This window comes from Oncorhynchus keta, unplaced genomic scaffold (genome assembly GCF_023373465.1).
Source record: "Oncorhynchus keta strain PuntledgeMale-10-30-2019 unplaced genomic scaffold, Oket_V2 Un_contig_5524_pilon_pilon, whole genome shotgun sequence".
In the NCBI taxonomy this organism is placed as follows: domain Eukaryota; kingdom Metazoa; phylum Chordata; class Actinopteri; order Salmoniformes; family Salmonidae; genus Oncorhynchus; species Oncorhynchus keta.
The window spans coordinates 7,501-22,500 of NW_026288341.1; positions in this window are offsets into that span (position 1 = coordinate 7,501).

The window sequence follows — 15,000 nt, forward strand, 5'->3', positions numbered from 1 at the left end:
TACTGCCACTTACCACGCTGCAGTTTGGCACACATCCGGTGGATACCACGCTGCGTTTATTATGTTCAACATAGAGGGCCAAGCACAGGAAGCAGCTCTTTCAGTAGTTTAGTTGGGAATAGGGTCCGGTATGCAGCTTGAAGGTTTGGAGGCCATGGAAGATTTTCATCAATGTGTCGGGAGAGATATTACCAAAAACTTGAGTGTTTGGAATATATATGGTTATTGTGCACCTTGGAATATCTGAGTACCACGCTGCATTGTCATGTTCTGACCTTAGTTCTTTTACGCTGCCTTGGTATTTTTCAGTATGGACAGGGCGTGAGTTGTGTGGGTTGTCATATGTTAGTTTTTCTATCATTTGGGATTTTCTGTGTAACCAGCAGTCGGCCCTAGTATGGTCACTCTCAATCAGCAGGCAGCTGTCAATCAGGATATGTCACTAGTGTTGAGAATCTTTACTTAGGGTAGCCTGGTTTCACTTTTGAGTTGTGGGTTATTTTCTGTTTAGGTGTTGTGTTGCACCTTAGGAGGGACTGTTCCTTGGTTGTTTATTGTTTTGTTTTCAGTGTTCGTTAAAAATATTTAAAATATGAACACTTACCATGCTGCACCTTGGTCCTCTCTTTACCACGCAGCACCTTGGTCCTCCTCTCCTTACCAGGTCTGCACAGGGGATATGGTCACTAGTGTAACCAAGGAGAGGTCCTTACCACGGGGATATGGTCACTAGTGTAACCAGGGAGGAGAGGTCTTTCCCCAGACAACAAGCGTTACAGTTATATGAACAGGTCTTTAACACAGGGATATGGTCCTCCCTCTCCTTCCCAGACGACAAGCGTTACAGTTATATGAACCCTTACCACGCTGCACCTGGTATCCTCTCCTTACCACGCTGCACACTGGTCCTCCTCTCCTTCTAACCAGATGAAAGCGCCACAGTTATATGAACCAGCACCACGCTGCACCTTGGTCCTCCCTGTAACCAGGCTGCACCTTGGTCCTCCCTCTCCTTACCACGCTGCACTTGGTCCTCAGGAGAGGTCTTTACCACGCTGCACCTTGGTCCTCCTCTCCTTACCACGCTGCACCTTGGTCCTCCTCTAACCAGGACCACGCTGCACCTTGGTCCTCCCTCTCCTTACCACGCTGCACCTGTGGTCCTCCTCTAACCACGCTGCACCTTGGTCCTTTCCTTACCACACTGCACCTTGGTCCTCCCTCTCCTTACCACGCTGCACCTTGGTCCTCCTCTCCTTACCAGCTGCAGGTCTTTGGTCCAGGGATCTGGTCACTACGCTGTAACCTTGGAGAGGTCTTTAACACAGCTGCACCTTGGTCCTCCCCTCTCCAACCAGGTCTTTAACACCTTGGTCCTAGTCTCCACGACAAGGCGTTACAGTTATATGGAATATATATGGTTGTCATATGGTGGAACCAGTTGATGGGAGGTCTTTAACATTGAGGTTGGTCACTAGTGTAACCAGCAGTAGAGGTCTTTAACACAGGGGATATGGTCACTAGTGTGTAACCAGGAGGAGAGGTCTTTAACACAGGGGATATGGTCACTAGTGTAACCAGGAGGAAGGTCTTTAACACAGGGGATATGGTCACTAGTGTAACCAGCAGGAGAGGTCTTTAACACAGGGGATATGGAGGAGAGGTCTTTAACACAGGGGATAGGTCTTTAACACAGGGGTCACTAGTGTAACCAGGAGGAGAGGTCTTTAACACAGGGGATATGGTCACTAGTGTAACCAGAGAGAGGAGATAGGTCTTTAACACAGGGGATATGGTCTCTAGTGTAACCAAGAGGAGAGGTCTTTAACACAGGGATATGGTCACTAGTGTAACCAGCAGGAGAGGTCTTTAACACAGGGGATATGGTCACTAGTGTAACCAGGATATAGTCACTAGGAGAGAGGCCTTTAACCCAGGGGATATGGTCACTAGTGTAACCAAGAGGAGAGGTCTTTAAACAGGGGATATGGTCACTAGTGTTCTTTAACACAGGGATATGGTCACTAGTGTAACCAGAGGAGAGGTCTTTAACACAGGGGATATGGTCACTAGTGTAACCAGAGGACAGGGGATATGGTCGATAGTGTACCACTAGACAGGATATGGTCTTTAACACAGGGGGTCATATGGTCTTTAACAGTGGTAACCAAGAGGAGAGGTCTTTAACACAGGGGATATGGTCACTAGTGTAACCAGAGGAGAGGTCTTTAACACAGGGGATATGGTCACTAGTGTAACCAGGAGGAGAGGTCTTTAACACAGGGGATATGGTCACTAACCAGTGTAACCAGCAGGAGAGGTCTTTAACACAGGGGATATGGTCACTAGTGTAACCAGAGGAGAGGTCTTTAACACAGGGGATATGGTCACTAGTGTAACCAGGAGGAGAGGTCTTTAACACAGGGGATATGGTCACTAGTGTAACCAAGAGGAGAGGTCTTTAACACAGGGGATATGGTCACTAGTGTAACCAGCAGGAGAGGTCTTTAACACAGGGATATGGTCACTAGTGTAACCAGGAGGAGAGGCCTTAACACAGGGGATATGGTCACTAGTGTAACCAAGAGGAGAGGTCTTTAACACAGGGGATATGGTCACTAGTGTAACCAGGAGGAGGGAGGTCTTTAACACAGGGATATGGTCACTATAACCAGCAGGAGAGGTCTTTAACACAGGGGATATGGTCACTAGTGTAACCAAGAGGAGAGGTCTTTAACACAGGGATGGTCACTAGTGTAACCAGGAGGAGAGGTCTTTAACACAGGGGATATGGTCACTAGTGTAACCAAGAGGAGAGGTCTTTAACACAGGGGATATGGTCACTAGTGTAACCAGGAGAGAGGTCTTTAACACAGGGGATATGGTCACTAGTGTAACCAGCAGGAGAGGTCTTTAACACAGGGGATATGGTCACTAGTGTAACCAGGAGGAGAGGTCTTTAACACAGGGGATATGGTCACTAGTGTAACCAAGAGGAGAGGTCTTTAACACAGGATATGGTCTCAGTGTAACCAAGGAGAGGTCTTTAACACAGGGGATATGGTCACTAGTGTAACCAAGAGGAGAGGTCTAGTGTTTTAACACAGGGGATATGGTCACTAGTGTAACCAGGAGGAGAGGCCTTTAACACAGGGGATATGGTCACTAGTGTAACCATGGGAGGAGAGGCCTTTAACACAGGGGATATGGTCACAGGGATATGGTCACTGTAACCAGGAGGAGAGGCCTTTAACACAGGGGATATGGTCACTAGTGTAACCAGCAGGAGAGGTCTTTAACACAGGGGATATGGTCACTAGTGTAACCAGGAGGAGAGGTCTTTAACACAGGGGATATGGTCACTAGTGTAACCAGGAGGAGAGGCCTTTAACACAGGGGATATGGTCACTAGTGTAACCAGCAGGAGAGGCCTTTAACACAGGGGATATGGTCACTAGTGTAACCAGGAGGAGAGGCCTTTAACACAGGGGATATGGTCACTAGTGTAACCAAGAGTGGAGAGGTCTTTAACACAGGGGATATGGTCACTAGTGTAACCAGCAGGAGAGGTCTTTAACACAGGGATATGGTCACTAGTGTAACCAGGAGGAGAGGTCTTTAACACAGGGATATGGTCACTAGTGTAACCAGGAGGAGAGGTCTTTAACACAGGGGATATGGTCACTAGTGTAACCAGCAGGAGAGGTCTTTAACACAGGGGATATGGTCACTAGTGTAACCAGGAGGAGAGGTCTTTAACACAGGGATATGGTCACTAGTGTAACCAGGAGGAGAGGCCTTTAACACAGGGGATATGGTCACTAGTGTAACCAGGAGAGAGGTCTTTAACACAGGGATATGGTCACTAGTGTAACCAAGAGGAGAGGTCACTAACCAGGAGGAGAGGTCACAGGGGATATGGTCACTAGTGTAACCAGGAGGAGAGGCCTTTAACACAGGGATATGGTCACTAGTGTAACCAGGAGGAGAGGTCTTTAACACAGGGGATATGGTCACTAGTGTAACCAGGAGGAGAGGCCTTTAACACAGGGGATATGGTCACTAGTGTAACCAGCAGGAGAGGTCTTTAACACAGGGGATATGGTCACTAGTGTAACCAGGTCTTTAACACAGGGGTCACTAGTGTAACCAAGAGGAAGGCCTTTAACAGGGGATATGGTCACTAGTGTAACCAGGAGGAGAGGTCTTTAACTTTAACACAGGGGATATGGTCACTAGTGTAACCAGGAGGAGAGGCCTTTAACACAGGGGATATGGTCACTAGTGTAACCAGGAGGAGAGGTCTTTAACACAGGGGATATGGTCACTAGTGTAACCAGCAGAGAGGTCTTTAACACTATGGTCACTAGTGTAACCAGCAGAGGGACACAGGGGATATGGTCACTAGTGTAACCCAGGAGAGGCCTTTAACACAGGGGATATGGTCACTAGTGTAACCAGGAGGAGAGGTCTTTAACACAGGGGATATGGTCACTAGTGTAACCAGGAGGAGAGGTCTTTAACACAGGGGATATGGTCACTAGTGTGCCTTTAACACAGGGGATATGGTCCTAGTGTAACCAGGAGGAGAGGTCTTTAACACAGGGGATATGGTCACTATGGTGTAACCAGGAGGAGAGGTCTTTAACACAGGGGATATGGTCACTAGTGTAACCAGGAGGAGAGAGGCCTTTAACACAGGGATATGGTCCAGTGTAACCAAGAGGAGAGGTCTTTAACACAGGGGATATGGTCACTAGTGTAACCAGGAGGAGAGGCCTTTAACACAGGGGATATGGTCACTAGTGTAACCAGGAGGAGAGGCCTTTAACACAGGGGATATGGTCACTAGTGTAACCAGCAGGAGAGGTCTTTAACACAGGGGATATGGTCACTAGTGTAACCAGCAGGAGAGGTCTTTAACACAGGGGATATGGTCACTAGTGTAACCAGGAGGAGAGGCCTTTAACACAGGGGATATGGTCACTAGTGTAACCAGGGGAGGAGAGGTCTTTAACACAGGGGATATGGTCACTAGTGTAACCAGGAGGAGAGGCCTTTAACACAGGGATATGGTCACTATAACCAAGAGGAGAGGCCTTTAACACAGGGGATATGGTCACTAGTGTAACCAGGAGGAGAGGTCTTTAACACAGGGGATATGGTCACTAGTGTAACCAAGAGGAGAGGTCTTTAACACAGGGGATATGGTCACTAGTGTAACCAGGGAGGAGAGGTCTTTAACACAGGGGATATGGTCACTAGTGTAACCAGGAGGAGAGGCCTTTAACACAGGGGATATGGTCACTAGTGTAACCAGGAGGAGAGGTCTTTAACACAGGGGATATGGTCACTAGTGTAACCAAGAGGAGAGGTCTTTAACACATTCTTTAACACAGGGATATGGTCACTAGTGTAACCAGGAGGAGAGGTCTTTAACACAGGGGATATGGTCACTAGTGTAACCAGAGGAGAGGTCTTTAACACAGGGGATATGGTCACTAGTGTAACCAGGAGGAGAGGTCTTTAACACAGGGATATGGTCACTAGTGTAACCAGGAGGAGAGGTCTCTTTAACACAGGGGATATGGTCACTAGTGTAACCAGCAGGAGAGGTCTTTAACACAGGGGATATGGTCACTAGTGTAACCAGGAGGAGAGGTCTTTAACACAGGGGATATGGTCACTAGTGTAACCAGGAGAGGAGAGGTCTTTAAGGTCTTTAACACAGGGGATATGGTCACTAGTGTAACCAGGAGGAGAGGTCTTTAACACAGGGGATATGGTCACTAGTGTAACCAAGAGGAGAGGTCTTTAACACAGGGGATATGGTCACTAGTGTCTTTAACACAGGGGATATGGTCACAGTAACCAGAGGAGAGGTCTTTAACACAGGGATATGGTCACTAGTGTAACCAGGAGGAGAGGTCTTTAACACAGGGGATATGGTCACTAGTGTAACCAGCAGGAGAGGTCTTTAACACAGGGGATATGGTCACTAGTGTAACCAGGAGGAGAGGTCTTTAACACAGGGGATATGGTCACTAGTGTAACCAGCAGGAGAGGTCTTTAACACAGGGGATATGGTCACTAGTGTAACCAGGAGGAGAGGCCTTTAACACAGGGGATATGGTCACTAGTGTAACCAGGAGGAGAGGCCTTTAACACAGGGATTCATCAGGCTTAACCGTGAGAGGCCTTTAACTCAGGGGCCAATTACATCAAGATTATGATCAGTGATTGGTTCATTGACCAGGGAAGGAGAGGCCTTTAACACAGGATATGGTCACTAGTGTGAGGGGTCTAACATTAAGGAGCCCTAGTGTAGGCCCAGACATCAGGTCTCTACTTGGTCACTAGTGTATATAGAAAGGTCTTTAACACAGGGGATTTATGTCAGTAGAAAGTCTACTGACAGTGTTTTACCCAAAACTATCTTTAACCTGGCTACTGTACACCAGGAGGTGAGGCCTTTAACACAGGGATCTCCTAGGTAACCAAAGATTTAGAAACTATTTCAGGAGGTAGCCTTTAAAAGTCTGTCTGTCAGTGTTTTACCCCAACAACTATATTTCCTGTGTAACTCAGACACCAGCTCAGCGAGGAGCATGATCAATAATTTAGCATTAGTTATGAGCACACAGTCACTGTCAGATTGCCTTTCTCTCTGTCTGTGTGTGTGTGTGTGTGTGTGTGTGTGTGTGTGTGTGTGTGTGTGTGTGTGTGTGTGTGTGTCACTAGTGTGTGTGTGGTGTGTGTGTAACACAGGGGATATGGTGTAGTGCAGTGTGTGTGTGTGTGTGCAGTGTATGGTCCTCACCCCAACACACACATGGTCACTAGTGCCTCAGGTATAAATCTTCAGGGGATATCTGTTCTGTTGTTGTATGGAAGGCCTAACATTAGGATATGGTTGCCAAGTAGATCCAGGTTAACCAGGAGGGCATGGTCTGTTGCCAGCGGATATGGTCACTGCCGCCCGTGGTCAGTGGCAACGTTGCACCGTGGCTTTTGAGGAATTTGCAGGGAATTGTGGAGACCGGAGGGAATTTGGGTCTCAGTAGTGTATAGATTAATCCCATCTGGCACCCTGTTGCCTATGTAGTCACTAGTGTAACCAGAGCCCAAGGGGAGTGCACTACTTCTAAACAGGGCCCAAAAGTAGTGCACTACTTCTAACCAAGAGGGCCCTTTAAAAGGGGATAGGTCACTAGTGTAAACAGGGCCCAAAAGTAGTGCACTACTTCTAAACAGGGCCCAAAAGTAGTGCACTAGTCTTAACCAGGGCCCAAAAGTAGTGCACTACTTCTAAACAGGGCTTTAAAAAGTAGTGGTCACTAGTCTAAACAGGGCCCAAAAGTAGTGCACTACTTCTAACCAGGGCCCAAAAGTAGTGCACTACTTCTAACCAGGGCCCAAAAGTAGTGCACTACTTCTAAACAGGGCCCAAAAGTAGTGCACTACTTCTAACCAGGGCCCAAAGGGTATATGGTCACTAGTGTAAACAGGGCCCAAAAAGTAGTGCACTACTTCAGGACCAGGGCCTTTAAAAAGTATATGCACTACTTGTAACCAGGGGCCCAAAAAGTAGTCACTACTTCTAACCAGGGCCCAAAAGTAGTCACTACCTAAAGGAGGGTCTTTAAAAGTAGTGCACTAGTTCTAACCAGGGCCCTTTAAAAGTAGTGCACTACTTCTAAACAGGGCCCAAAAGTAGTCACTAGTGTAAACAGGGCTTTAAAAGGGGATATGGTCACTACTTCTAACCAGGGAGGGGCCCTTTAAAAGTAGTGTCACTAGTTAACCAGGAGGAGGGCCCTTTAAAAGGGGATATGGTCACTTCTAAACAGAGGGCCCAAAAAGTAGTGCACTACTTCCAACCAGGGCCCAAAGTAGATATGGTCACTACTTCTAACCAGGAGCCCAAAAGTAGTGCACTACTTCTAAACAGGGCTAGTGTAACCAAAAGTAGTGCACTACTTCTAACCAGGGCCTTTAAAAGTAGTGCACTACTTCCAACCAGGGTCTTTAACACAGTAGGGTCACTACTTCTAACCAGGGCCCGAAAGTAGTGCACTACTTCCAACCAGGGCCTATAAAAGTAGTGCACTACTTCTAAACCAGGGCCCAAAGTAGTGCACTACTTCTAACCAGGGCCCACCAGTAGTGCACTACTTCTAAACAGGGCCCAAAAGTAGTGCACTACTTCTAACCAGGGCCCACCAGTAGTGCACTACTTCTAACCAGGATTTAAAAGTAGTGCACAGTATAGGGACTAGGGTGACATTAGGGATGAAAACAAAGGTATAGATGACACATTACACTGTAAAGACAGGTTCAGATAGATTGTGTCTGATGAATGACCGTGGGGGATGGTAAAGCTACCTCATCGGTTGGCTATAGAAATGTTCTGTATGACACTTTCAAGCCACCAGACTTAGAAGGATGGCGTACGATGAAAACACAAAGATCAGGTGGACAGTTAAGCTACCACGTAATTAAACAACTCAATGAGTTACATATCCCATTAACAACTCAATGAGAGTTACATATCCCATTAACAACTCAATGAGAGTTACATATCCCATTAACAACTCAATGAGAGTTACATATCCCATTAACAACTCAATGAGAGTTACATATCCCTGAGAACAACTCAACTAGAGTTACATATCCCATTAACAACTCAATGAGAGTTACATATCCCTGAGAACAACTCAACTAGAGTTACATATCCCTGAGAACAACTCAATGAGAGTTACATATTCCATTAACAACTCCATGACAGTTACATATCCCATTAACAACTCAATGAGAGTTACATATCCCATTAACAACTCAATGAGAGTTATATATCCCATTAACAACTCAATGAGAGTTACATATCCCATTAACAACTCAATGAGAGTTACATATCCCATTAACAACTCAATGAGAGTTACATATCCCATTAACAACTCAATGAGAGTTACATATCCCTGAGAACAACTCAACTAGAGTTACATATCCCTGAGAACAACTCAATGAGAGTTACATATTCCATTAACAACTCCATGACAGTTACATATCCCATTAACAACTCAATGAGAGTTACATATCCCATTAACAACTCAATGAGAGTTATATATCCCATTAACAACTCAATGAGAGTTACATATCCCATTAACAACTCAATGAGAGTTACATATCCCATTAACAACTCAATGAGAGTTACATATCCCATTAACAACTCAATGAGAGTTACATATCCCATTAACAACTCAACTAGAGTTACATATCCCATTAACAACTCAATGAGAGTTACATATCCCATTAACAACTCAATGAGAGTTACATATCCCTGAGAACAACTCAATGAGAGTTACATATCCCTGAGAACAACTCAATGACAGTTACATATCCCATTAACAACTCAACTAGAGTTACATATCCCATTAACAACTCAACTAGAGTTACATATCCCATTAACAACTCAATGAGAGTTACATATCCCTGAGAACAACTCAATGACAGTTACATATCCCATTAACAACTCAATGAGAGTTACATATCCCATTAACAACTCAATGAGAGTTACATATCCCATTAACAACTCAATGAGAGTTACATATCCCATTAACAACTCAATGAGAGTTACATATCCCATTAACAACTCAATGAGAGTTACATATCCCATTAACAACTCAACTAGAGTTACATATCCCATTAACAACTCAACTAGAGTTACATATCCCATTAACAACTCAACTAGAGTTACATATCCCATTAACAACTCAATGAGAGTTACATATCCCATTAACAACTCAATGAGAGTTACATATCCCATTAACAACTCAACTAGAGTTACATATCCCATTAACAACTCAACTAGAGTTACATATCCCATTAACAACTCAATGAGAGTTACATATCCCATTAACAACTCAATGAGAGTTACATATCCCATTAACAACTCAACTAGAGTTACATATCCCATTAACAACTCAACTAGAGTTACATATCCCATTAACAACTCAACTAGAGTTACATATCCCATTAACAACTCAATGAGAGTTACATATCCCATTAACAACTCAATGAGAGTTACATATCCCATTAACAACTCAACTAGAGTTACATATCCCATTAACAACTCAACTAGAGTTACATATCCCATTAACAATTCAACTAGAGTTACATATCCCATTAACAACTCAATGAGAGTTACATATCCCATTAACAACTCAACTAGAGTTACATATCCCATTAACAACTCAATGAGAGTTACATATCCCATTAACAACTCAACTAGAGTTACATATCCCATTAACAACTCAATGAGAGTTACATATCCCATTAACAACTCAACTAGAGTTACATATCCCATTAACAACTCAATGAGAGTTACATATCCCATTAACAACTCAATGAGAGTTACATATCCCATTAACAACTCAATGAGAGTTACATATCCCTGAGAACAACTCAATGACAGTTACATATCCCATTAACAACTCAATGACAGTTACATATCCCATTAACAACTCAACTAGAGTTACATATCCCATTAACAACTCAACTAGAGTTACATATCCCATTAACAACTCAACTAGAGTTACATATCCCATTAACAACTCAATGAGAGTTACATATCCCATTAACAACTCAACTAGAGTTACATATCCCATTAACAACTCAATGACAGTTACATATCCCATTAACAACTCAATGACAGTTACATATCCCATTAACAACTCAACTAGAGTTACATATCCCATTAACAACTCAACTAGAGTTACATATCCCATTAACAACTCAAAGAGTTACATATCCCATTAACAACTCAACTAGAGTTACATATCCCATTAACAACTCAATGAGAGTTACATATCCCATTAACAACTCAATGAGAGTTACATATCCCATTAACAACTCAATGAGAGTTACATATCCCATTAACAACTCAACTACAGTTACATATCCCATTAACAACTCAATGAGAGTTACATATCCATTAACAACTCAATGAGAGTTACATATCCCATTAACAACTCAACTAGAGTTACATATCCCATTAACAACTCAACTAGAGTTACATATCCCATTAACAACTCAACTAGAGTTACATATCCCATTAACAACTCAATGAGAGTTACATATCCCATTAACAACTCAATGAGAGTTACATATCCCATTAACAACTCAATGAGAGTTACATATCCCATTAACAACTCAATGAGAGTTACATATCCCATTAACAACTCAATGAGAGTTACATATATAACAACTCAACTAGAGTTACATATCCCATTAACAACTCAATGAGAGTTACATATCCATTAACAACTCAATGAGAGTTACATATCCCTTAACAACTCAATGAGAGTTACATATCCCATTAACAACTCAATGAGAGTTACATATCCCATTAACAACTCAACTAGAGTTACATATCCCATTAACAACTCAACTAGAGTTACATATCCCATTAACAACTCAATGAGAGTTACATATCCCATTAACAACTCAATGAGAGTTACATATCCCTGAGAACAATGAGAGTTACATATCCCAGAACAACTCAATGAGAGTTACATATATTAACAACTCAACTAGAGTTACATATCCCAACTCAATGAGAACATATCCCTCAATGAGAGTTACATATCCCATTAACAACTCAATGAGAGTTACATATCCCATTAACAACTCAATGAGAGTTACATATCCCTGAGAACAACTCAATGAGAGTTACATATCCCTGAGAACAACTCAATAGAGTTACATATCCCATTAACAACTCAATGAGAGTTACATATCCCATTAACAACTCAATGAGAGTTACATATCCCATTAACAACTCAATGAGAGTTACATATCCCTGAGAACAACTCAATGAGAGTTACATATCCCATTAACAACTCAATGAGAGTTACATATTCCATTAACAACTCAATGAGAGTTACATATCCCATTGAGAACAACTCAACAACATATCCCATTAACAACTGAGAGTTACATATCCATTAACAACTCAATGAGAGTTACATATCCCATTAACAACTCAATGAGAGTTACATATCCCATTAACAACTCAATGAGAGTTACATATCCCTGAGAACAACTCAATGAGAGTTACATATCCCATTAACAACTCAACTAGAGTTACATATCCCATTGAGAACAACTCAATGAGAGTTACATATTCCATTAACAACTCAATGAGAGTTACATATCCCTGAGAACAACTCAATGAGAGTTACATATCCCATTAACAACTCAATGAGAGTTACATATCCCTGAGAACAACTCAATGAGAGTTACATATCCCATTAACAACTCAATGAGAGTTACATATCCCTGAGAACAACTCAATGAGAGTTACATATCCCATTAACAACTCAATGAGAGTTACATATCCCATTATCAACTCAATGACAGTTACATATCCCATTAACAACTCAATGACAGTTACATATCCCTGAGAACAACTCAATGAGAGTTACATATCCCATTAACAACTCAATGAGAGTTACATATCCCATTAACAACTCAATGAGAGTTACATATCCCATTAACAACTCAATGAGAGTTACATATCCCATTAACAACTCAATGAGAGTTACATACATTAACAACTCAATGAGAGTTACATATCCCATTAACAACTCAATGAGAGTTACATATCCCATTAACAACTCAATGAGAGTTACATATCCCATTAACAACTCAATGAGAGTTACATATCCCATTAACAACTCAATGAGAGTTACATATCCCATTAACAACTCAATGAGAGTTACATATCCCTGAGAACAACTCAATGAGAGTTACATATCCCATTAACAACTCAATGTCAGTTACATATCCCATTAACAACTCAATGAGAGTTACATATTCCATTAACAACTCAATGAGAGTTACATATCCCTGAGAACAACTCAATGAGAGTTACATATTCCATTAACAACTCAATGAGAGTTACATATCCCTGAGAACAACTCAATGAGAGTTACATATCCCATTAACAACTCAATGAGAGTTACATATCCCATTAACAACTCAATGAGAGTTACATATAACATTAACAACTCAATGAGAGTTACATATCCCATTAACAACTCAATGAGAGTTACATATCCCATTAACAACTCAATGAGAGTTACATATCCCATTAACAGCTCAATGAGAGTTGCATATCCCATTATCAACTCAATGAGAGAGTTACATATTCCATATCCGGGCTGAGAACAACTCAATGAGAGTTACATATCCCATTAACAACTCAATGAGAGTTACATATTTAACAACTCAATGAGAGTTACATATCCCATTAACAACTCAATGAGAGTTACATATCCCATTAACAACTCAATGAGAGTTACATATCCCATTAACAACTCAATGAGAGTTACATATCCCATTAACACTCAATGAGAGTTGCATATCCCATTAACAACTCAATGAGTTACATAGTTAACAACTCAATGAGATGCCCATTAACAACTCAATGAGAGTTACATATCCCATTATCAACTCAATGAGAGTTACATATCCCATTAACAGCTCAATGAGAGTTGCATATCCCTGAGAACCTAGAAAAGGAATCAAACTAAAAGTATGTGCTTTGCTTTCAGCTGTCTACTCGTGTTCTATTGTTTGTTGAAGAAGATTAGAAGTTTGATAAACCTTTACATGCGTGCAAATGATCCTATATGAATATCGGGCTAAACTGAAATATTTCTCACGGAAGACATTTGAAAAGCACAACCATGGTAGGATTTGAAAGGGAACAGTTTGGAGATGATGGGAGAATTATTAGACTGAAGGTGAGGACACAACAGTTCACCTGACACAAGACTCAATCCAAACATTTCACTGTTTGATTTAATGTGCATTTTACATTTACTATTCTTTTGGTGCATTTGTTGATAACGAAATATGAAAGTACACACAATTACTGTTGTTGTTTACTCAATACAAAAACGGCCCCATTACAAATCACAATCTGGGTCAGGCGGGCCTGATTTGAAAAGCTAAGTTCTAAAATAGGATCTTACCGTGTTAGGCTTTCAGGGGGCAGTTCAGAGAAACAGGAAGGAATATTGTTCCACGTGGAAACGAGGCAGGAGTGTTAGGCTTTCAGGATGCAGTTCAGAGAAACAGGAAGGAATCTTGTTCCACGTGGAAACGAGGCAGGAGTGTTAGGCTTTCAGGGGGCAGTTCAGAGAAACAGGAAGGAATCTTGTTCCACGTGGAAACGAGGCAGGAGTGTTAGGCTTTCAGGAGGCAGTTCAGAGAAACAGGAAGGAATATTGTTCCACGTGGAAACGAGGCAGGAGTGTTAGGCTTTCAGGGGGCAGTTCAGAAAAACAGGAAGGAATATTGTTCCACGTGGAAACGAGGCAAGTGTTGGGCTTTCACAATGAAAAACAGGAAACATTGGAAAAAATGCGAAAACAATTTTTCTTCACAATGAACAAACATTAAAATGAAAACAACGTTTCATCTTTCAAAGTACATCAAGTTTCTCTTCATTTACAGCATTTCCTTCACTCAGACAACAATACATTTTTATTTTTTTATTTTACCTTTATTTAACCTGTTACTCCTACCCTCTACTTTTTCGAACATTCTGTTAAAAATCGAGCAACATTTCAGCGCCCTGCTGCTCATGCCAGGAATATAGTATATGCATATGATTAGTATGTGTGGATAGAAAACACTCAGACGTTTATAAAACTACATCTACACACACGGACATAGACACACAGCACTCAGCTCTCATCCAACTCCAATCAGCACTCAGCTATCATCCACCTCCAATCAGCACTCAGCTGTCATCCACCTCCAATCAGCACTCAGCTCTCATCTACCTCCAATCACGCTCCAGGGTGGAACACAGTTAACACACACACACTAATACACACACACACACACTAATACACACACACACACTAATACACACACACTAATACACACACTAATACACACATACTAATACACACACATTAATACACA